Source organism: Cardiocondyla obscurior, linkage group LG03, assembly GCF_019399895.1.
Source record: "Cardiocondyla obscurior isolate alpha-2009 linkage group LG03, Cobs3.1, whole genome shotgun sequence".
Taxonomy (NCBI): Eukaryota; Metazoa; Arthropoda; class Insecta; order Hymenoptera; family Formicidae; genus Cardiocondyla; species Cardiocondyla obscurior.
In genome coordinates, this window is record NC_091866.1 from 9,435,022 (window position 1) to 9,460,220 (window position 25,199).

The 25,199-nt window shown below is 42.7% G+C and overlaps 1 long non-coding RNA gene across 1 annotated transcript in view; it reads right to left on the reverse strand.

The window, feature by feature from the left end:
• The window catches only part of LOC139113929 (uncharacterized), a 144,835-nt gene that overhangs the window by 14,347 nt on the left and 105,289 nt on the right, over positions 1 to 25,199 (reverse strand). The window contains exon 5 of the long non-coding RNA XR_011547779.1: positions 7,060 to 7,308. This is a non-coding gene — a long non-coding RNA (uncharacterized lncRNA). The remainder of the gene's footprint in view (positions 1 to 7,059; positions 7,309 to 25,199) is intronic.

Below are 25,199 nucleotides of genomic sequence, written 5' to 3' on the forward strand. Positions count from 1 at the left end.
ATATATAAAACAGAGATTATTCCCTGGATATCTATAACGCCTTGAAGAAAATAAAACAAATACTTTGCGGGATCTCGTTGTGTTCATTTAAGTCTAAAGCAGCTTACCTATTCCTCTCCCAATTATATTACACTTAAATTAGTTGAAATTTAACTCGAGTCGCCTATGTTAATTTTATTTATTCGATTTTACCCCGCTGTTTTTTTTTTTTTTTTTGTTAAATTCACGTGTTGAGCGCGAAGTCAGTTTATGATTCTTATTAATAGAAATCGAGCAACGTTTATTCCTTAGAAAATATAATCGCACCATAAGCGAGCCTAACTTCTTCCGAATGAAAATAGCATTAGGCGCCGAATCGATAATGCAGCTTGTACTTTGTATAATTTCTTCTCTCCTTTTCTGACCGACGAAACCGGTCCGCAAGGTAAGCAGGCAGTTCGGTAAAGATGCTAATTAACCAAGTTTCACAGTCTTAACAAAGTTTTTCGATTAGCCAGTAAATTGTTATACGATGCGGGCCTCTCTTGCCGTGGCGGCGGGCAGGCTTGCCTATTATCTTCCCAAACAAACCTAAAATCGTACCGGTGAAACGCAGCAAAATAATAGGAAGCCCGGAAGTTTCGTCGTTAAAATTTGTCGAGAAAGTGCTGAGAATCAATTGGCAAGCCGGTTACCGTCTTCAGAAAGTTAGTCCGCACAAGTCTTGACACCTGAGACAGCGGGAACTTCCCGTGGCTTTCATCGGGAACGCAATTATAAACCGCGTAGTAAAAACAAAACTCCGGGATTTCGTTGAGCTACAACAATTGCGCCGGACCGAACTTCGGAAACATTATTTTAAAATATTACCATTGCAGCAGCGAAACGTGTACGTATAACGACGCGAAGATCTCGGAAGAATTTATTATAAAAATTGTAGGAACATACTTTCGATGTTAGCAAAAAATAAAAAAAAAATAAAAAAAATTTTGCGGAGTATTCCCTCGAGAATGACTTCCATGTCATTATCGCGCGATGTAAAGAAAAAGGAGTTCGCATAAGTCGAAATAAGGGCGCCCGACGATATAGTTTGCGGGATTTCGGTTTGACAAATCGTTTTCGTAACGAACCCGGTGATATTATAGCGCGCGTTCCACATCCTTGACTTTCGTCCCGCTTATCACCGCGATCTGACACGTCTCACCCCGGCTGTCGGAACCACCCCCGCGCTCTCGAGCGAGCACCCCTGGCTACGGGGCGGAACAAAAGAAATAAACGAACGCGCGGTGTGTGGGTGACGTTGTTATATGTATACGCAGGTGCGTGCAAACAAGCGCATGACGGCTTCGGCGCGCAACTTGGTCGGAGAGAATCCCGAAAATCCCGGATTCGCGAAGGACGACGTGCTTGGCAAAAGCAAATCGTCGATTTCTGTGACGAGATCGCGCTCTGCAGACTCCGCCGACAGGCCTATTCTTTCAACAAATCGTGACTCTCTTCCCCTTTTTTCCTTTCGCCCGTACCCTAGCCTCTTTCTTCCTAAAAGATCCAATTTCGTGAAAATGTCATCGCTTCGTAGCACCATCAATCATTTCGCCGTCTCCACGATAATGATATTAAATCTCTGTAGTTTCATCGAGTTAGAATTTTATGCAAATTAAATATATATTTCTCTCAAAATATTTCAAGATTTTCTAAGACTTATATCATATTAAAAAAAAATATATAAAATTAATTATTCCACTAGAGAAAAAAAATCAGTAATAGTACTGTCAATCCTATTAATCCTAAAATAAAACATTTCACGACAAACAATATATTTGTCATTGCGATTATTAATTTCTTTTCCGCGTAACGAAGTTCAGGCGTTGTCGGGCGTATTTGTGCTTGATTAACGTGGAAAAATACCGGCTTTTACGAACGCGTCATACGATTCACCGCTCCGAAAGTTTCCCAAAAGACGGGCGGAAAACGGAGATGAGAGTACGGACGAGGCGAGAGCGTGGTCTGCGCAAATTAATTAACGCGTCCGTCGCGGCCTTGCCGACCCGCTTGCCTCGATGGAGCGTGAAAAGGTCATTGGACACGAGTTATATGTCAATCCTTACGGATCCGCGGCAAGGCGTAATATACGCAACGGCGTATAAAACGAATGGGGTCCTCGACGATAGCGCAAGCCGCGATACGTTATCTACTGCGAAGAGGGGCTCGGGCCCCTCTGTCCACCCCGTCTCCTCCCCCCGTCACAGTGGACCCAGGTCAGCGCAAGGGAGATATATCCAGGAGGTCAAATAAATTTGCCCCGGGATTACGCGCCCGTCACTTTCATATTCATTGAAATACTTCACTCGAACGAGCGGCCGTATTTTTCCTATCGAATCGCCCGGCCACGCGCTCTCGATCTCTCGCCTTCTTCCCGTTTATTTCGCCCGCCGATGGAACAGCCGTTTGCCGATAAAAGAAGAAAAAAGAAATAAAGGAAAAAAAAAAGAAAAAAAAACAATACGCGAACTATAGATCGCTCGAAGATAAGCAGAATTATAACGTTGGAATCGAAAACAATTATTCGCGCCAGCATTTAATTAATTAGTCCGTGCGTTGAGATACGGAAAGATAAATCGTACGTGGTGCGACTTATATTTTATCTGTTTTTCTTAATTGATAATAAATTGGTAATGCACATTGAATGAATATAATCAGCAGGAAGTACAGAGGCAGGTGCGTTTCGCCTATAAGGCGAAAATCTTGTAATAATAGACCGCTGTACCGTTCAAGACCTCATCAAAACTTACTTTGGAAAAATCTCTATTTTAGTCGTAAATTTCCGGAGGCGATACCGTTCGATCACTGTGACAATATTTATACAGGATGCAAGGCTTCTTTACCGTTAACTCTATAAAATCCTATACTCGATTTTTGTATTGTCATTTCACAAAGTTTCCGGAAGAAATGCGTCGCTCGGTCGCGCTCGGCGATTAAAGCATCATTACGGCGTATAGGTACGTAAATACGATGGCTAAGCAATTACGCGCAGAAGTAACTTCGAATGTATCCTTTTAACAGCAGCGACGCGTATCTCCCGCCCGAGCGTGACGAATGCTTGTACAAACTCCGAGACAAACGGGTACGTGGCCAGATTTGTTACGTGTCACCGCGATGAATCGGCATTGTGTCGCGCTGCCACGTGGCGGAAAGGAAAAAAAAAAAAGGTCGAATTATGTTTTTCATCGTGCACACGTAAGAAAGAAAAAAAAAACGGGAGAGAGAAAGAGAGAAAAAGAGAGGAAGGTGGAGGATGACCTTCTTCGAGCGAGATTGTCGAGATGCAGGGGGAGAACGTTCGGCGAGAAAACACATCCGCCGGGATCTACGGGATCGGCAAAGAGTGGTCCTCGACGACGAGGACACTCGGGGACGCGCCTGCACAGAAACGTCAGTCAGGCTTAGGACGGGATCTAGATGTTATCTAAGAGATGCGGCACACGGTCGTGCACACATCGGGGACACGGCCCGCCGCCACACGCACACATCGGCGCGAAGCACACGTACGGCGCGCACACACGGCGCGTATATACCGTTAACTAATTATTCCGCATTCTGAGCGTGGAATCGAAAGAACGCGTCGAACTGCGCTCGACTTTTGGCCGCGTGCGAATCGAACGAGCCCCGGCGAATCGGCCTTCCGCGCCGGTGGCCACGATGAAAGTAAATCTTCCGGGATAACGGTAACCCGCGACCTGGACGACGGGGGCTAAAGGCGAGCCTCCGGATAAGTAATTGGATTTCACGGCGAAAGGTAGCTGAATTCTTTACCGTCGATATTTCATTATTAAAATAGAATTATAGCGAACGCTATTTCTCCGCGCGGCGAAATTGCCTTCTGGATAAACTGTGCAGTCTTATTACATGATTCGGTTTTCCGTTTCGGAACAAGAGTAGGCGAGCGTTCTCAAAACACTTGGACCGGATAGAAGATAAAATTACGCATATTAAATAAAAAAAAAAAAAAATTGCCCGACGAAGCTTGCACTAACGAGAATATTCACGAAATATGTATCGCATATCTTTCAAAATTATACAGAATCAAATATTAATTTTAACGTAATTGAAACGCTGATGTTTGATACTAACAGTACGGTATGTACGATGTTCCATGATGGATTTAGCATCGCTATGCTATTTAGTTTGCGCGTATTAGCCGTCATAGAGGACCCCGGAGAGTGGTTACTGACCTTGTTTTCATTAATAAAGTAATATAGGCAAGCGATTATTCAACGATGTGAAAACACGTTACAAACGTTTCAATAATGCTTTACGAATCAAATTATGATCACCCGATTATTGAGAGTTACATCTAAAATCTTGTTAGCAAATTATTCGCTAATATATTACTTTCTACATGTTTTGAAATCGGAATTTTGCAAAATTTGCTCGATAATTGAGACACGAAAGTTATCGAACCTTCAGTACGCAAATTTTTACGTATTTATTAATCAGAAACGAAACAAGATCACCAGCGATATTAACGTTTGATGTTAGGCTTAATGTAGAAACCGTGCTTGTCGTGTGACGGCCGACTACATACGCTATACGGTGTATTCCTCTCCGTTTCGCTCTTCGTTTCCTCCCTTTGGTAATTCACCGTGCTGTCTCGTAACGGTTGCAGCCGATATCGAGATGAAGAGACCGGGTAGTGAGAAGAGGAAGCGAGAAATGAGGGAGGGCGAGAGAGAGAAACAGAGAGGAAGCTCCCGGGTATCTATCGGATAATTAGCCGGTGATTACGTGGCAGTCATTTGGGCGGATATCAGTGCCCTCGACCTCGTACCCTCAGGGAAGAGGGTGGATGCTATATCAGTCAACCTGTACCGTTCTCATGCGTACGTCTCTCTTTCTCTCTCACTCTCCTTTACATTTTCTCCATTCCTCTCTATTTTTATACTCCGGATTTTCGATTTTGCGTCTTTTTACTTTCTTTTACCCTATTTTTTCTCCCGCTTTCTAATTCTCGTTCGCACTCCTTCCTTTTCTTTGTATTCCACTTTCATCGCGATCTCGCCCGCTGCGCCGCACATATGTGGACCCACCCTCGCCCGCTCTTCCTGCATCTCGTTACTGACGCCCGATGCACCGCCAGCGCTTGCATTATAGTTCGTGGTTTCGGCTGTGCGTGCGTATGTACCCGAGTACATAGGTGCACGTGGAGAGAGTGGCAGGAAACTGTAGGTGTGTATGCTACGCGCGCCGAATAGTTCGAGAATAGTAGCCCCCGGCGATGACCGTAGAGAGAGAAGGCCTGGCGAGGCGCGCACTCGACGCCGTCAAACAATCTCATTATCATTCGATTCACGGTAATAGAGAGAGCCGATGTTCCCGCCCACCAAAGGCCGACGCTTACATCGTCAACGTCCTTCCTCGTTGTCGCTTCCGGTGTACGAAGTAACACGCCTCGTCGAAAGACAAAGATGGTTCGCGCTTTGACGATAGATCGCCTCTTTAATAACGTATGATTGAAGTGTAATTCTAGTAGCAGTGTAATAAGCAGCGTATAGTAAATTTTTTTTTTTTTTCTTTGATAAAATATATGATTATTTGTATTTCTATAAATCCCTTGCATTTCAGCTTCCTTGTGTTAACAAACTTTTACCGTACCGCCGTTTTAGAAGTTAACATTGTGCTTTTCAGTGTTTTTAACAAGGCCAGTTTATTGGCTGCATTGTGATGGATATAATAATTTTTTTTTTTACAAAAAGGGGAAGCTACTGGGTGCGAATGGTTGGTAGTGACGTTGCTAAAAAAATTACTTATTTTTGAAACTGTGGGAAAGGGCATTTAAAAAATCGAATATAGGATTTAATAAAGACAATAGAGAATGGCTGTGTCCTACGTAAACATTGTCAAGAGCAAAATGAGAGCGCCTCCGGAAATTCGCGACTAAAATAGAAAATAGCTTTCAACAAGATTATTCACTATTACAGCAGCCACGCAGCTTACAGACTTCTGTTTACGAGTAACAAAAAAGCCAAAAAAAAAAAAAAACAGCCGCTGGTTTTTCCATGTCGCGGCACTGATCAACATTGTGATTAGTGTACTCCTATCACTTATTCATTTCTCGACTGGCGATCTAAAATCCAGACGGTTAAATCCGTTTGAGCGACGTACGACGAGCATAAAGAAAGCGCGAGAGAGCCGCGCCGTAGTGGGGAAGTAACGCGCGGTGCAATTAAATAATTTAAGAGCTGTAGCCGAGCGCACGCGACGCGGACTTCAAGAGTGCCACCACATGTGGGCACGATGTAATCAGGGAAGTTAATTGAAGGTTCCACGTCTCTTTCTCTCCCGCCTGCCCTTTTCCTTCCATCCGGCTCGCGACGGCGAGACCGTGGGTCGCCGGGTGATACGCCGTTCTCGAGTGTTCCTCCATTGGGGGCACGCGCGACTCTACGCGCACTTACGCTACGCGATCTCAAAGTCGAGCCGATTGAGTCATTCACCGGGAATAAAAACACAACAAACTCGATTCGGTGGACGAGGGGCGCCCCCGAAACAGGGCTCGACGAGCGGGATGCGAAAAAGCGCGGCCGGGAAGCGAGAACGAGAGGAGCCGTCCTAGAACGGCAGAGTAATCGCGCGGTTTCGCGTGACGTCACGAGCAGAAGGCATTCAGATTGAAGAGCGCTCGATGACTCTCGAGATTTGTATTGCCATTAATAACGAGGCGGGGGTGAGCTACATTTCGTCCCCCCTTGTCGCACGCCCCGACGTTTGCGTTGCAGACACCGCGTGCATCCACACACACGTTGGGATATTTGTTCCGACGGTACCGCGAAAATATCGTGCTTTTTGGCGAGGCTGCGGAGGTGGTCGTAGCAAAATTTCGCTGTTTTCGTACCGTTCAACGTCGAGGTCCGTGCTCAGTGAATTTGTAGAATGTAGAACGTTGCCGACGATGTCATCGGTACATTTTCCGGCCGTCTTTTCATTGTCGACTCGCAGCCTCGCCATCCAGCCGACACTCACCCGCAAATATAATTACTGCCGTTTAAGCCGCTTCCATTGTGTGCGGAACGCTTGACTTACCCGACGTCGCGCACAACCGCCGTAGGATGCACGGAGGAAACACGATGACGGCTAGGGGTTGCGACGGTGGTGAAACGAAGTTTCGGCAGGAGAGCGAGGGGAGACATTTCTCGTTTCTGGGCACTCCTAGCCACGTGTATTGTTCGCCGGAGTTGAAATCGATGCCGTCATGGACGTACAGTCGATTCTCACGTCGGTCTCCATGGCACCAATCAACTGAGAGACGCATTCGTTTCTCCTTCCCTTCATCTAAAAAAAAAAAGAAAAAGCTGATTAGAGTCGCTGATCTCCGAACTGTTTTTGATTTCTAATTTAAATAGTTGTAAAAGTTCCAGTTTTTTAACAGAAATGTAACAAATGTGACAAAAGCGATTCCAAAATCAATTGACATCAAGATGCGTTTAAAAGCGTTATGGAGTTCTCCATTAAACCGATAGCATGGATTTCTTCTTAGACTCTAAATTGTTTCTGCGGAAAACCACAGCCGTCATTTCGCACGTTCCCTGGTTACACCGTTCGCGCATATCTCTCTGCTCCCCATTTTTAACGCATGCGTGAACATCGTATGTCATTTCGCAGGCTGGACACGGAACAATGCGATACCTAAAGGGCGGAAGAAGCGCGACGTCATACCGACAGTAAAATTATGTCATTATCGCTATCGTTGAAAGCTTTGACAACGTAGAAATGTCATTAATTTCTCATCGGATATTTTGCGGCAAGCGCTTTCAATTCACTCATTTATCTCGCGTGCATTGTCATAAAAAGTATTCGAACACGTAGAAACTGTGCGCACGGAATAATTTTGATATAAACATTCGCTCTAAAGCTGCAAATTTAGTCTTTTTTTTTAGAAAAGTAAAAAAAAAGTTTTTAGCTTTAACGATCAATCTTTATAAACCTAAGTTATTAAATAAACTCGGGAAAAGTTTTCTCGCTTCATATTTTGGCAGGGTTTCATTTACTGACTGTCAGAGATTAGGCCAAAAAAAAAAAAAAACTCTTTTCGCGAAGAGAAAACTCAGAGTCGTTGTCTCTGCCGTCAGTCATTGTAGGGGTTGGCTTGAAGGGGGTGAAGCCAGGCAACAGGAATGCAAGCATCTGTTTCTGTATCCAGGTTTCTCATCCGCCTTATTGCCATCACCATCCTTTTCCCGCCTAAGTTGCGCTCTCTTTCCCGCCTCCTTCTCCTTTCTCCACTGCTCTTTTATTTCGAAGCTGCGAAGTTGCAACCTTTGTTTCCTCAATGAAGAATAAAAAGCGACGGCCGTACCCGCGCCATTATATTATTAAAAGAACATTTAGAAAGAAATTATTATACACGCGAGTTTCCTCGTGAATGATTTTTTTCATCACATTATACTGTGCAAATTTCATACTTCGCAATAAAATTGTAAAAAAAAAGTTTCATTAGAAAAAATATAAAATTTTACCTAGAAAGTTTTATCTGACAAATACTTTTGATTAATAGGATATGAAAAAATATTGTTTACATCATGCGTTTAATCTATTTCGGCGATTCAAGTCTTTGATTTGCTATTACATTGAGTGCTAGCGCTTACTTCGATTCGAAATCTTTCATAGTGCAAGCAGAGCGAAGAAATCAATTTTGATAAACAGAGGCGGATCGGATATCGAAGTAACGTAACGCAGAGCCGAAATTCATTAATGAGTGCAGAGTCACGTTAACGCCGAGCATAATAGCGATAAAAGAGAAACGTGTGTGCGTCGCAATAGTAAACAGAATTGCATGAGAATAACAACATAATTACTCGCATATTCCTAATAGGATTTTGATTTCAATTTCGTCTAGAATCAATGAGGAATGTTTGATTTAATCTACCGAGTACAATTACGCCGCGTAATTTAACGGCGTTTTACAATATAATATAAAGCAGCCGATTCGAAAGCACTCAGGCGGCGAGTACTGGAGAGATTGACGAAATACGAGTTTAATAATTAATAGAATTGTGTCAATCCAATGCCACCGTTTCATATAATATTACGTTACGACGATTGATTAAACGAGATCAACAAAGTTACACGATATATTACGCTGTGGCATTTTATTATAAACGTTTTAGCATACTAGGCATAAATGGCTCCAAAATATAATTTATTTTAGTATCTTTTTTTTTTTTTTTACAAACTTTTCTCAATATATTATTTTATAATAAATACACCCTATCAAAATATTTCCACCTGCATTATAAAACTTTTACGATAATGTTTTAGTTATTTTCTGATTAGTCCCGCTTATCAAACTTACAAGCTTAAACTTTTTTTTTTTTTATCAGTATTCTATAATGCCTTACATCTATCTGCCTACCATGTCGCTCTCGTTCTCCCTGTTTCTCTGACATTTGCACTCAGTAATAAACGCAAACAATATCGTTGCGGCACGAGAAGTTAGTTTACAAAATTGAACAGATCCCTCCGGCGCTCACAAGTCGTTCGGGACGTTCTGATCGGTATATCGTCTGGGTGATCGGTCAGGTGAACGAAATGCTTGTATACAGTTACACATAGGGACCCTAGGAAACGAGCTTACTGGTGCATTCTGGCTCTTTGGCGAAGGCAAGCGAAGGTTCCTCTCGCGCGCGTGCAACGGCTCCCGCGCGTTCGTTCGTCTGACGCTTAATACCGGTTTCACGGCTTGATAAGCCGAAGCGTGTAATTTTGCAGCGGCTCCGGAGTCGGATAAGCACCAGGTTTTCTAGTTAAGTGGACCACAAAATTCGGGGAAGCCTATATAAGGCTTTTCGAGGTAGACGACGATCAGTTGAGCCGCGGTGCTCCGCAGTACAACGTCGGCATATACGAGCGAATATATTCGTATTATCGTGGTTTCCGTTCGTTAAAGATCGCAGCGTCGAAACTTTCGGGCGCGCAAAAAACGTCGTCAGTGAACGCAGCACGCTGTCCGGTTCCGACGTACGCTTTATAACCAAAGATTATCTATCCAACGTATTTGTTATGACATATCGCGAAGACGGAAGCGCGCATTGTCGATGCATAGAGAGACGAGGAGCAAAAGAGTCGGGAGAGGAAGCGCGACAGAAACGCGCCTGGGTAAAGGCATTCCACCGATTCAGAGATGTAGACAGGAAGGATGTTCGTCAAGTGCCATCAACTTAACTTGTACCATGGCAGAGCGAGCACGTTTCTGGAGCTCCTTGGACGAAGAGAGCCAAGCCGGCATAATAAGCTTTGTGCACAGACTACCGGAGAGAGATCCCTCTCACCAGGAGGGCTGAAGAGCTAGCAGAAGCATCAGCGTCGGTAGCGACAACGCCGAGGAGCGGTAATAAAAGAAGCCTTTGCCTCCTTTTTCACGCTTCTGCTCGTACTCGTGCCTACGTACGAGCAGTCGAAAGATCGAGGGCTCTTCGGTCAGCTCAGCGCGCGCATCGTGGATCTTCCCGACCGAGTTATTCAGCCCTACATCGCAATGCACGTCGTAAAAAAATAAAAAACAATATAAAAAAAAAAAATTGCGGGTAGTTAATTACGTATCTTGCCGTCCACGACGTGTTTCGACGATTTTGAAGTCGACGATTTATTACGTTATAAAAAAGTATCGCATCGACCTTATTATCCACAAAAAAAAAAATTTGCTACTATAATATTTAGATTATTTTTTAAGACATTATTAATTTTTTTTTTTTTGGAGGATTACAGAAATTATATTACTGCAAAATCTTAACGTGTATTTTATTTGCCGAGCGCGTGAGAGGATTTAAAATATATTTGAACGAAATTGAGTACATTTCATTCGATTTAATTGCAGACTTTGCTTTTAATCGAGACGCGTAGTGATTTCCAACTAAACTAAACGTTGTTAATTACCGTTCGATCGATAGTAGTAATGTATAATTAACCGATATAGTGAAATAAAAAAGAAATAGGTATATACACATAAGATCTGACGTAAGAGGTTATCATCCTTTGCTATCGATACGATGTTACGAGAATACTCTCCTTGCAATTTTCTGTGTTTTATATATGACATGCACGTTACGTATGAAGACGTGGTGAAATGATGTGGAGGATTCCGATATCCGATACACTTCTGGCTAATCGAATTTTTTTTACTCACGTGTATTTTTCACATGCCGCAGAAATCGCTTTGCCTACGTCGGATGTGCATTCGCTCGTACGTTCGCATAATTCTGCTTCGCATGATCGAGCTAAATATTACACGATGCATCATCTAAACCCGGATTAATCGATTCGAGCGGACTTCGGTTGTGAATATCTGTCTACGGCAAGTTGGGGCTGTAAGTGGGTTAAAGGCACTGGTAGTTGTTTAGGGGATAAAGTGCATAGTTTGCTTGCGCTTTGGAAACAACGGCAAGTGGTTCGCCTAACGAAGTGGATACGAGCCCTCGCGAAACGGGGCTAAGTACAAAGAAAAGGGCATAACCTGAGTAAATCATTACTAGCTCATGTACATCTTTTTACACTGTTAATTCTTTTTAATTAAAAATAATTTTTTTTTTTTTTAGAAAGTTATAATGCAAGAAAGATCGAAGCAATAACTATCGCGTCTGTCTGTAAAATGTCATCGAGAAACGTACGTTCACTAATTTGCGCGTTCATTAAATCGAGAGTTCATTACGTCTCGGCGTGCTACTGAAACCTACAACGAATTCAATGTTCGAGAGGATATATATCGTACCTATTCTCGCGTTTTATCTTTCGTGCTATCATTCCTACTTAATTCGACAAAGCGCCGAATCGACGGGTAGCCGGACGCGGATCGTGTCGAGCAGCGGGACGGCTGAAGCACTCGTTGATTTTCCGTTTTCATATTCGATATGATCTGCCGCGGCATTGTATTCATTGAAAACGAGTCAACCGCACGTAAGATCAGGAGCCGGGCACCACGAACGAGAGTGGATCATGAAGGCTTCGGTTTGTTCGCGATGACGCCACGTCGGTGAAATAGTAGTGGTGACGGTGGGTAGGTCGTTGCGGTGGTTGGATGTATGGTTAGTTGGCAGGTAGGTAGGTTGGCTGGTTGGCTGGATGGTTTCCCACTCCAACTAATGAAAGGAGATTCGTAGCAGGGTCTGGAGGTTGCCCGTTCGCCCGAGGTTTAAAGTCGATGTGTCCTCTTCATCGTGAGTCACGATGGAGATGCGAAACAAGATGCGGAGGATAGGGTAAAGAGCAAGTTGCGGAATCATCCATATCTCTCGCGTTAGAATGTAAAAGGAGACTCAAGCTCGACATTTACGATTTTGATTTACATCCGGCTGCATTTGCATACGCGTAATTCATATTCATTAAATGGCCCCTCAAATAAGTATTGTAATTTTTATGCGTACTGTAAAAATTTACAGATTTCAATATAATTAATTATACTTCGGCGAAATTATTTGAAAAAAAAAAAAATATATATATATAATAATTTTAACGTTTCAAGAATTTAATTACGATAAATATTAATGGATTAAAATCTTTATGAATAAATTTTCAAAAGAATTTTTCCGCGATATTGCCGCCCATGATGTGTTACAAATATGTATAATGTAACTTTGAAGCTCAAAAATGTACCTCAGCAATATGCAAATTAATATCTCTATGGAATTTGCATTAGGGTGAATACTGAATTCACGAAAACGCGAGGATTAAATATTTGTTAATGTATTAGATGTATATTATGAAATGAAAGTGATGCTTTTTTTACCAAACGAAAAATTAAAAAAAAATCGTATTTGTCCATAAGATTATATAATTCCAGTATTATATAATCAGATTAATAAAAATTTATTGTTATTTAATTGAGAGTTGATTTATTCTCCAACCATGTAGATTAATACTTTTAATAGTTATTTTAATATCCAATAAAGAATGCGAAATGTAAAATTGTGAGGATCATAAAAAAAAAAACAATTAGTTAAAAAAAAAACTGCTATCGTACTTCTTTTAGATTAAATAGCATCGATATCTTAAATAAATTGCACAACGATTATCTAAAAAGTACTCCTTTATATTTTTTTATTTCTAAATCTGTGTATCCAGATATGAACGTAAACGATGTTTTGTGTGTCGCTGATGTGTACACGACCTGACAAACAAAAGATCGAGCAACACCGTATTGCTGGGAAAATGAAAGCTACAGACTCGAAAGTTTCGAGCGGAGAGGAGAGACGGGGTGAGAAGAAGAGCATCCGCGAGAAGTTAGTATCGTTGATTTGGAGACGACGCGTTCGCATCTGCCGCGGCGGTTGAGGATGGATGGAACGGAATGCAGATCGTCGAGAGGGATGCGGATGGACGAGCGGTTGGACAGATAGTCGGGCGCATCGTTGAAGGGTTGCACGGAGTGAAAAGGGATGCTGGCGGATCCCGATGGCGTTGCACCAACGAGAGCTGCAACCCCATAGGCGACTATGCGCACCAGACGGCTATCAGGGTGCAACGAGAGTGGTGGCAGAAGGCGGAGCGACGTCGATAGGAGGGTTACTACCGGTCGTCCTCGCGATGCTCTTGATGGAGGGTTGGATCGGCGCGAGATTCCATGCGCGTGGAGGTGCAAGCATCGCGTACGGGCCACACGCACGATTTTTATGCTTTTGCGTTCGGTACTTCTTCCTCTCCCCCCGGTGTATCTCAAGTTTCGCGAAATTAACATCGCGAATCTTGGCTGCCCCTCGATCCCGCGTGATTTCGGCGGGAATTGCTAATTGTCACGATTTTTAATTAAAAATTGTTTCGCAAGATACTTCCCACCCGCTGCGGTAGGACGAGACTGACTATGAAAAATACTTTGAAAATTTTCAAGAGAAATCGCAAATCATTCTTAAACTCGTTGCTCTGCCGCTGCTTCTTGTAAATTTAATTTATCTCCTTCCCCATTTTTTTTTTTACTATTTTTATAATGTCGTACTAAATTATTTTTTTTTTTTTAATAATAAACTACGATTTTATCAATGTAATTTTTTTTATGGCTGCATCGTGCACGCGGAACTTGATCTCATTAACTATTATAAAACCAAGAAATATTTTATAATTACACGTTTTATTTACGTTCATTATTGCGTCATTGAATAATCATGCCTTCGAATAGATGAGTACGCAGTATTGAAGTGGCTTTTGAATGCATTAATGAGAGAAGAGGGTGTGCGTAATTTACTGACGAAGAGAACAGGTAAAGAGGGAGAACAAAGGGGAGACCTGTAATAGGCAACAGGCATGCTACATACCCGATATATGCTGGGGTGTCTCGGCGCAATTTAATTTGTCGTTTAAGTGCACATATTACATTGTGGTGCTCATTGCAACGCGACAGTTAATGTCGCAATGTTTCGATATGTTTTGTTAACACACTGAAACTTAACGATCAATTTTCTCATAACGGAAAACGCATTGTTGCTGCTAATTATTGTATATAAATAATAGCGTATTAATGCATTTATTACAAACGTGTAATAAAATAATTAAATACATCCGGATAAAGAAGAAAACTGACGCGAATATTGAATCGCTAACGGTGCATTTGAAACATACTTAGGTACATATATTTCTCTCTCCATAAATGTACATGTGTCAGTTATTCGTTCACGGTGGGATCTCGCGCAATTTATAATTATTGCACGATGGACTTGTTCTTCGCAAACGGCGCGTACTCGATAAACACGTGTAGAGTTGCCGATCTAGAAAAAATCCGATTCGACGCGAATAAGTTTCGTCAACTGTGGACAATCGGACAGAAAGTGATATTTGAAATATCGCCTCCTAGACGTACCAAATTGAATACAGCTTAATACACGACACGTAACTGGGTAAAAGATGCTGGAGGTTCTTTTGTACGACGTAAAAAAATTGAGGGGAAAAAGTGTATCAAATTAAAAAAAAAAAAAAAAAAAAAAAAAGTTGCCCGCGCAAAGGAACTAATTTCGGTTACCGGCATTTACGCGGTCGTGCAAAAATTTTAGCGTGCCGCAATCTCTTCGGGTTCGCGAGCGTGTCGGGACGTTGTCGTAGTCGGCGTTGACGTGGGCGTCGCGACGTCGCATTTCTCCTCGGCAGTTTCATAACGCGGAAGAGAACCGCGGGATACGCTTCCGCCTGATGCGAATCGCGCTCCGCACGCGTTCCCGCGCGGAGTCAACCGCGACGAGAGGAAAAAGGGAGAGAGAGCGAGCGAGAGGAGACTCGCATCATCCCCCCGGAGTGTGTACGCATGTAAATGACAGTGGGACGGGTGTGCGAGTCGGCAGCGGGTGATGATGAGCGCGAGTAAGAGAGATATGACAAAGAGAAACGGAGAAAGCACGCGGAGCGAAGGAGGGTGGCGGCAGCGAGATAGACAGCGGGAGAGCGAGACGGAGACGTGTTGTAGGCAGTAGTCGCGTTACTTCCGGCCGAGCGGGCGCTGCGCCTGGCAGCTGCGGAGTTTGCAGGAGGCTGGGGGGTTGTTGTTGCACATCCACGCGCCCCTTTTGCGTGCCCATCCGTCCACCGCCACCCCCCTTCCCGGTCTCCCTTCCACTCCCTCGCCCATTCGAGTCTCAGCCGCGGTCCCCGCGCTCGCCCGCCCGTTCTTTTTTATCGTACCGTATCGTCACATCGGTTCATTCTCTAATTCGATTAGTTTAAATGGCATTAAAACAATCCTGTTGCGAGTCCGCCTGACGCGCTCTTTCGAGCGCGAGCTAGCGTGCTCGCAGCTGTTCGCTTTCCTGACCGAAGTGTCCCTCGCGAGACGAATCTCTGGCTCCGCGCCCCGATTTTTAGTCCTGATTCCGTCCCGACGTTTGATACAAACCGCGTTCTGGCGAAAATCCAATAATTCATACATTATTGGTATAATCACGTTTTCCATATATCGTATTCCTTGCTAATCCAACCATTTTATTATATATTTATATTAAATTTGAAAGTTCGATTCTCAATCTTGATCTAAATCAACGTAAATGTAGGTTTGTGCCTAAAAAAGCGAAAGTAAAAGAAAAAATAAAAAAAAAAAGGATCGAAAATAGGTCTGTGCTAAAAGAATTCGGACGTATAATAATATCCGCCCGGTCGTCCATCCTCGAACTGCCGAAAAAATATCAAGACGAAAAAAATAGAAGCGCGGCGGACCGACATATATCCTCCATCGCGTCAAAAGCAATACGCAGCGTATCGCCGAATCGCCGGGTCAGAGGCCATTAGGTCCGTGAGTTATGAGACAAGTTCTAATACTCCAATAATCCGGCTGTCGATCGCTTAGCTCGCTCGCCGTGTACGCGAAACGGCGCGTGTGCGTGCGCAGGCACGCGCGCGGAGAGCGCGACCCGAACTTTATTTGAGCCGATCAGCCGCACGCCCCCCGTCTCTTCCCCCTATCACGCTATTCGCCCCACGAATCTTTTCCCTTCTTGTCGGCCGTCGATTTTATCCCCGGGTATCCCTCCGAGCCGCCGCTCGGGGGTGGTTTCGTCGCCGCGAAAAACCTTCTCCCGACCCCGGCCTCCGCCAAGTCAGTGTGAAATTCGGCAGCCCTTATTAAAGCTCGCTACCACCCTCCTAACGCCGATACCGCCGTCGTTTTCAGTGAACACGAACAACGGCCGGATCATTGGCCTACTCGCGACATTATCTCACCGGCTGGGCACGTTGGGCACACGTATTTTATTTAAATATACAAAATGTACTTTATGTAATATTTTTTTTTTAATAAAGATATAAAATATTTAATCATCGATATGAATTTTTTAATGGTACCCTTAACAAAAAATTTTAGTTTATATTTTAAATGCATGCGTTATGAGGAACAGATATTTAACTTTCCAAGCACGCCTGATATAAGGCTTCTTCGTCATCGCTGTCGTTGCGTAGCCGAACTATTATCGAGTCGCTGACTCATTCCGTTCCGCATTCGCGGCATTCGTAAACCTCGACGAAGATGACCGAGTCGGGGTCGCGCGCGAGAGCTGCGTAACTAAATTTAAAATTTTTGCTTACTTCCAGGCTACTGCACACCCCTCGGACCCCCGTCATTACTCGCTGCAATCAGCGAGCCCCCTTATCCGCCCCCGTAGCGCGGCCCGCTTTTCCCTCTTGCGATTTCCCGCTGTCTTCCGCCGCCTTGCGCGACCGCCCGTAACCGGATTAACTGCAGCTATTTGATAAACGACCGATACAACGGCTAGGGAGACAATGGAACACATTCGAACACTTCGCACGAATTTTTCGGGCAAGGTACCTACATGAGAGAAACCCGCAGGTCTCTCGTTGATTTCGCGAATCAGCGCGTGCTGACAGCTGGAAGACTTGAGCAAACTTTCTATTGTTGGAAATGCGCGTGCCTCGGAAGCTAAGACCGCGTCTCGCCAAAAAATTGAACGGCACTTTTACGTTTCGCAACACAGCGCGCGGTTTCTGCAGGATCCCCGAAAATACGCGGACATATTTGAAGAGTGATTTTTATTATTCTCAGCGTGCCAACTGTAAAATCGCGAGGACAATAAATAATTTCTCAATCGGCGCGTGTAACGTCAATTACAAATAACGTTTGAAAAATAAAACGTTGAAGCGTCGTGAAAATTATAATTATTTTAATTTGTGACATAACAGAGATAAATATAAAAAAAAAAAAAGATGCGTTTATATTCCGTTTTACATCGCCGCTGTGATTAAGCCGGTCGCGAAGGCTGATCGTAACGAATTTCTCTACCGAGCCGGGAAATCGTACAGGCGCTTCGTCATGCTCGATCGACGACCGTCACGGCGATTTCCTTCCGACGGACGATGTGGAGTATGCAGATCGACTTTTTCCGCGCGGCGGGTACATCGACGGCAAGGATTCATCGCGAAGAAGGGGAGATTTTCCTGCGAACGTTCACGATTACCATACGCGTACCGGGGATTTTTGCATTTATGCCCGGCCGTGTAACAAGCTCGCAAAATGCACTCTTCACGGTGCACGGTTATTCTTCATTTTTGAAATACGAATATTACTTTCACGAGGACCGTATTCGATAATACCGCCAACAATTCATACGGCAATTTGCGCTTCTCATTTTGCACGCATTTTAATCTAAAGAGCATTTCGTAGAATTGTTTTATCGTGGTCAGCGATCCCGATTTGCGTACAGTATCCTTCCATCGCCAGATCAGCCAGCGGCCATTCGACGTTTTTTTTTTTTTTTTCTCTCCCCTCCCTCCTCCCCCGTAATACGATTTATGGCGAGTGATATTATTACGTTCCATTTGTACGAAAATTATTAATTTTTCCATGCTTTACGGCTTATTAACTAACAATTAGGCGAAAATATTTATCTGAATATGGAGATTGAAACGAAATGCGTTGGAAAAAGTGGTCAGTATCGGGAGAGCTTGCACATAATTTATTAATTCACATCGCGTAGCCCGCGGATATTTAAAAGAACAAAACATTTTTCATTAATATTTTTTTCGCATCGGTCTCTCAAATGAGTGGTTGATCAGAATGGTCCTATAATTCACGTGAGTAAAATGCAATTTTAGCATCATTATGATTAATTAGAGTCTTTACATAGCCTGCAGTAAAATGAAGAAAATATATCCTACTACTGTTTGCGATCTTAGTATCTATCACATATTCGAAACCGCGTTTCGTATCCCTGGTGGTCCATGGTTTGGCACTTTACCTCATAAAACTTCATCGTAGTTATCGAAAAAAAAAAAACGTTTTTACGAAATGCACGGGTCTCGCTCGAAAAGTTCGTCGAACGGAGAAACCGGAAAAGGAGAGCAAAGTCGAAGCACTCTCGGAACTGAGATGGGAAGACCGAGCGATCGCCAAATCGCTCTGATGGCGTAGAAAAGTTCGACTTTTTGTTCCGGCTAGACTAGTTTTTGCGACCATAACTTCTCTATTGGTTATAGTTCAAAATGAAATATTAAAAAATCATGTTTTTTGACGAGATTAGAAACTGGCCACCTGCCTCGACAGCGCTAAGAAATGTAATTCACATTATATTAATAATAAAAAAAAAATGTTACATCTCGGTAATATTAGGATAAAAAATATTTAAAGCAACTGCTGTCAGCATTATGCAAATACTGCTACAATATCAATTTATTAGCGCCCGTAAGAAGATGCAGTACCCAAAATAATACATACATATATATTCGTTTTAATTTACGGAATGCAGTTAAACGGCGGTCGAAAGAAATAATTTCTTAGAAATTTTATTTGTTATTCTTGCGACTCGGACGGTACCGCAGGGAGAACAATTGCTGGCTAATTCTTTAACCGTAATTACTGACGTAAAAAGAATAAGATTTAGCACACTTTTGTCTGGAAGACGCAAAAATGAGATATTGTCGCTTGAATCAGCGATGAAACTTGGCGCATTTGCATTTACTGGCAAACAGGTCAGGCGGATACACTCTCGTGAGTATTCCATTGTTTGACGGTGTACGAAGGAAAGTTGGAAGCACCGAGACTACGGATGCAAAGAATTTATGTTCTGTTTAGATAAAAACCCCGAAAAAATTACTCAAAGGAGAGGCTACCCCGAAAGAGTTCTCTGAAGACTACCCCGACGGAGAGGCTATTCTGAAGAAGAGACTACTCTGAAAGAGAAAACTACTTTGAAAGAGTTAGTTTACTCCAAAGGAGTCTTCTCTGAAGAAGAAGCTTCCCTGAAAAAAAAAGGCTATTTCGAAAGAGTATCTTATTGTTAATATTCAATAAACGAATCCATTCGATTCGTCGTTCGTTCCAGGAGTGTCGTTAACTCGGACGAATTAATTTTGTGATATGTGTGTGTGTGTGTGTGTGTGTATGTGTGTGATGATTTGTGAAAAAGGTCATTATAATTAATAAAACGAGAGTGTCGTCGTACCGCGTCGCGCGGATTTAATTATCCGCGCGAGTCGCAAAAGTAATTCATTAAACGAACCGCAGCCGGTTTGTTGGGCGTGTGTTTCGAGAGTGCCGTATTCGCTCGATTATAGTTATCTACGATTTTCACGAGTATCTTGTGGAAGAGAATCCGACCTGACTATTTTGAGAGAAGGAGGAGGGCCTCGGAGAGGCATCCTGCTTCGCCGGAGCAACGTTGAGATCAACATAATTTTTTATTTACAAAAAAAAAAGAATAATTTTTCATTATTCGTCAATATCACGCGATCATTTTAATAACGTTACGTAAAAATAATAAAGAATTAAATAGTTTGTAAAGAAATAAATTGTACGTTTTAAAAAAGTTTAAATTATTAGAAATCATGCTTAGATATTAGATAAATTTATTTTTAACTGCTTAATTAAAATACTAATTAGAAACGCGTATAATTTTCTTTTTTTTTTTTTAACGATAATCATTTTTCAAGCATCTCTACATGATCGTATATCGCAGCGTTGCTAGTAAACGGTAAAAATTAAAATCTCTCTTTTCTTTTCAGTTAAACAATTTGCACAAATGTAAAAGGAATAAAATAGAAAGATGTAACAGAAAAATGGAGAGAGGACGACAGTCAAATTGGATAGCTTCTTTTCTATGAGACATGAGGGGATCTGCATGGCGGGGGGGCTCCCAAACTGTATCGCTTACGCGAAGGGCTCCCTTGACAATGGGGATTCGCAACGAGCGGAAAGAGTAGTTATCCGTAATATGGGGTGACGCGTGCTGATGAGTCGGGCCGGAAGTTTCGATCGTGCCATCGAGAAATCTCCCTTGGCCATCTCTGTTCTCCGTTAAAAGCCATGACTCCCCGACTACACATTCTCCGTTTAGTTATATCTAACCAAAATATTATAAATTGTACATTTTAAATTAGAAAATTAAAAATCGAAATAAATTTATTTAATTAACCCGTAAATTTTCTGAAGAAAAAATACACTCTAAATTTTAAACGCAATTTACTTAGATAACGTTCTAAAATACTGTGCCCACCAACGGCGACAAAATCGTACCCAGAAAGAGAAGTACTTTATCGTTTAAAATCAAGAAATCTGTATACCATACGGTAGACTATAAGAATGTACAGATACAAAAAGTAAAAATTACGCAAAAAGATTATTAATCAAAAATACTAGTTTGCATTACTTGATGACTGTGTATAAAAATAATACTTTTGATATTATTTTATCGCTACGTGTAAAATTGCCTTTTAAAGCGCGCACAAGTGACCGCGGTTTTAATATTGCCGAGTAATGTGTTCTAGAGACGCGGAAGCACAAAAGCAAAAGAAGAACAAAAAGTCGGGGAAAGAGTAACGGAACAGAAGGACGGGAGACGTGGACAAGGGGGCAAATTTCCCCGCGATCTCGGTTCCGGATTAAACTTTAATTGATTCAAGTTCGTGGTCTCTCTCTGTACCTAGCGAGGCGCATAGAAGAGGAGGGTGGCACTGTCTCTCCTTTAGCGGAGAGATCCTGGCGTAAGGTACGGCGGTCCCTCTCTTCTTCCATTCAATGTCCTGCAGCAGGATGCGCCCATTATTCTCTTCCGCGGTAGGCCGGTTGAAACGTATCAACGTGAACGAGAAGAATACAATAATTCTAAAGCAGAGTAAAAAGAGAGAAAGAGAGAGAGAGAAAAAAAGAGAGTAAAGCAAGATCGTGACAGCAATTGTCCTTCGGTCTTCGCTCGTTTTATTCTGTCGCGGTTTCGATCGAAAAATGACATTTTGTTTTAGGTATTACATTTAATTACTTTTCGAAGCGTTCCCTTTTCTTTAAAAAATTTTAAGGTACATATTAAATATACTGGATTTTTCTCTCTATTTTATTTCTGTTCTTTACTGCGTAACTGTAATTTTGCACGGTACCCAACGCGTTTAATATTATTTCATCACAAAAATTATGGCAAGTGGACGTTCAATCTTAACTTTCATCTTGCTGCGTCTTGTACCTTTACTGCGGACTCTTCGCCTATGAGATTTCCCATTCGAAAACCATATCGTAAAACTCTGGAGCAGCGGTATAATGAAGAGGCCAAGAGTCTCAAGAACCAAGAAAACTGCGGGAAAACGGCGGGATGAGATAGCGCCTAGCGAAGAAGTAGGAAGAAGAGAAACAGAACGGAAGGCAGGAACGAGGGTCCGCTCCCCGTGCGCTCTTTTATTTAGGTATAATTGGAAGGACCGCGCGGAAAACAAAGGGCAGGGCTAGTTCACGGTGGCCTTGCCTTCGGGGGTTACGGGGGTTGGTTGGCTTCAGCACAACATCAGAGACGGTCGCGGGAATCGCATTATGCGCGGCCCGCGAAATAAGTGAGAAAGAGCGGTAGACCCGGTTAACTTGATTCCTCTCTCGCTACCTCGTCGACCTCCTGCCTTTCCGAGGCAGCCTCCGTTTCTCTGTCATGCTCTCTCACCCTCCCTTATCTTCTCCCGTCCTCTCTTATCGCGTTTTCCTATGTTTCATCGTCGTCCTTGTCCCGCTTGTTTCGCATGCAAAATCCCGAGAGAGGAAGTGAGAGAGAGAAAGAGAAAAAGGGGGGGAAACGACGAAGGGTCGGCTAACTCGACATGCGGCTAGGCAACGTCGACGTTGATTGGATTTTATAGCTAATAAGAAAATTATATTCGAAATTGGGTAGGTAATCGTGCAGGGTGCATCTCGTGGGTCGCGCTACTGAGCGCCTCTCTCTTCCTCTCTTTTTTTTGTGGCCGCTTTAATGATCGGTTCGAAGAGGCAGTTTTGCCTTCGGCAGAAAAACGATAAGAAAAGAAAACTCGAATACACTGGAAAATCTGGCTAATGTGCCATAAATATCGGTAAATTAATTTATGAAGTTCTAAGATTAAAAAAAGAAACAAGAAGTTTTATAATAAAATGTTTAGAAAGTCTTGCGAAGGCAATCTTTTTCAAGGTTTCTATACAAAATAATCGTTGCTCGAAACATTCTTTTTTCTTTTAATTAATATGCATATTGCGACGAAAAATCATTTGATGCGCACGGCGAGCTCGAGGCGTCTTCCTCCACAACAAATAAACGAGACGTTTTCGCGATTCCGAGAACAATCGTCGCTTTCAAGCTCCCAAATCGTTGTTATAAAACTCCTGTTAAGCAAGGCTCAAAAGTATCTACTGTAATATTCCGAATATTTTTCTGTTTCGTATTTTTTTTTTTTTTTCGATAGGATAAAATTAATATCTTCATTTACGATGTCACACACAAGATTTTATAATCTTCAGTGCAACTTTGCACGCCATGAAAATGATAGTCAAGCTTGGTCACTGACGCGTGAAAGACTTGTCGCGATATCTCGGGAAAATCTTGCCAAAGGAATCATCATACGGACGGAGGGGTGCAGCCATTTCGATCGCAAAGGGAGGATTATGCGGGACCATAAAGCCACGCGACCGGAGACGCCCGGCAGGCGCGTCGCGATGCCGGAGACGTTAGCTCTTCCGGCTTCGTAGGAATAACTAAGTTCTCGGCATGCACACTCTCTTCGTGGACGCCCTGTGTACCCAAGCAGTAGTGGCATGCTCGGGTCACAGGCCATTAAGTCTCAGGTTCACCGCAATAAGGACCGCGTTCCGCTCTGTGCAACGGGTAACCGCTATTACCGAGCCAATGAACCGCGTTCATCGATTCCGCCAGATTTTTCCCACTCCCGGAATTAAGAATTCGATGCGCTCTCGTTGGCACCTAACTATCTACGATCATCTCCTTATTCGTGCAAAAATATTTAAGTCCACCAGTAAGTATACTATTTCTCGTAGCCATCAAAAAATCTTGTTATATACTTATTTTATCATAAAGCACATTGTGCATGATTAAGTAATTAAAAAAAAAAAAATCTGTAAAAAATATACGTAAAAATTCAGCTTATAAACCAAATTATGTAAAGTGTAGAAGATGTAAGTTTTAAATTATATTACTATTTTCAGTGTTTCATTTCTCAAACTTTTGCGAAGATTGTTACTCTTTCGAAATTTAAAAAATCCAATATATTATTTTTTTTTTTTAATTTGATGAGCAATTATAAAACAAATTTTTCTCGTCAATAAGAAAGATACAACGAGCATATTGGTTTATATCGTGCAGAGTCGGTGGAAATTTTTGCACGTTGTACAGCTGCTTGTTTTCGTGAAACTGGTATCGCGTTATCGATATCCGATACTCCGTTATTAGAGGTTCTACCTCGTGCGCTACGGGATGTAACCCGCATTGAGCGCAAGAGTTACAATACGTATTAATCCAATTTAAACTCGTTTTAACGTAAATTGCCGTGTACTATTATCACACCGAGTATGTTTATAGCATCGAATCATACGCAAAGCGACTTACTCGATAATGATCGTGAGCGTATATATAATTCAATTTTGTAACATTATTAAAAAATTTTTCAATACAATAAACTTTACAAACTGCAACATTAATGCTCCTATAATCCACGTAAACGGTGCGCGAACGTTCTATATACGCCGTGGTAAGCTCGTGATAAAAATCTTGAAAAAAAAAAGTTCCAAAGGCGATGCGAGATATAGTCTAAGATACGATTCTCTCTCATAGCTCTCTCCGATTGTGTAGGAGAAGATTCTCACTGAAAACCGTCACCCTCAAGCACGAAATGGTCCGCGTGTGAGGTAGCGGTCGAGGGAGGATCGCGGGGGTTGGTCTCGGGGTATATTACCAGCGTTACGGTGGTAGCGACCCGGCTGTCGCTATAATCTGTTTATAAAACAATTTGCGGAGCAAGTGATGCGTGAGACGCAATATATCTGCAAACATTGTTAGCATCGGCTCGATGAGGATTGCAGAGGAAAGGGAGGAGGACAAGGTGGCGTGCTAGCAGCGACGATGGTAAAGGAGGACGATGTAGAAGTCGAGTGATTGTCGAGCGGACCCCTCCGTCTTTCCGAGGACGACGATCGCGCGGGAAAAGTCGTCTCTTTCTGTGATTCATCGTGATCTAATAACCGCGAGGACCGAAACACGTGCTCACTTGGACGCCGCTTTTTTTCCCCCTCGCGATTATCGCAACGATGCTATCATACGCCGCGTTCCTACTTTCGACGATCGCGGAAGCGGCTGCAAAAAGTTACGGCAATATTACTTGCTTTGTCCCGCAAGCAGCTGGGAATTACGTACACTATTTATAGCTACCGTTTAACTAGCGTTGATCAGAGAATAATTACGTGCGTAATAAATATATTAGATATTTACATTTTTATTGCATCATCTATTTTGCTCATT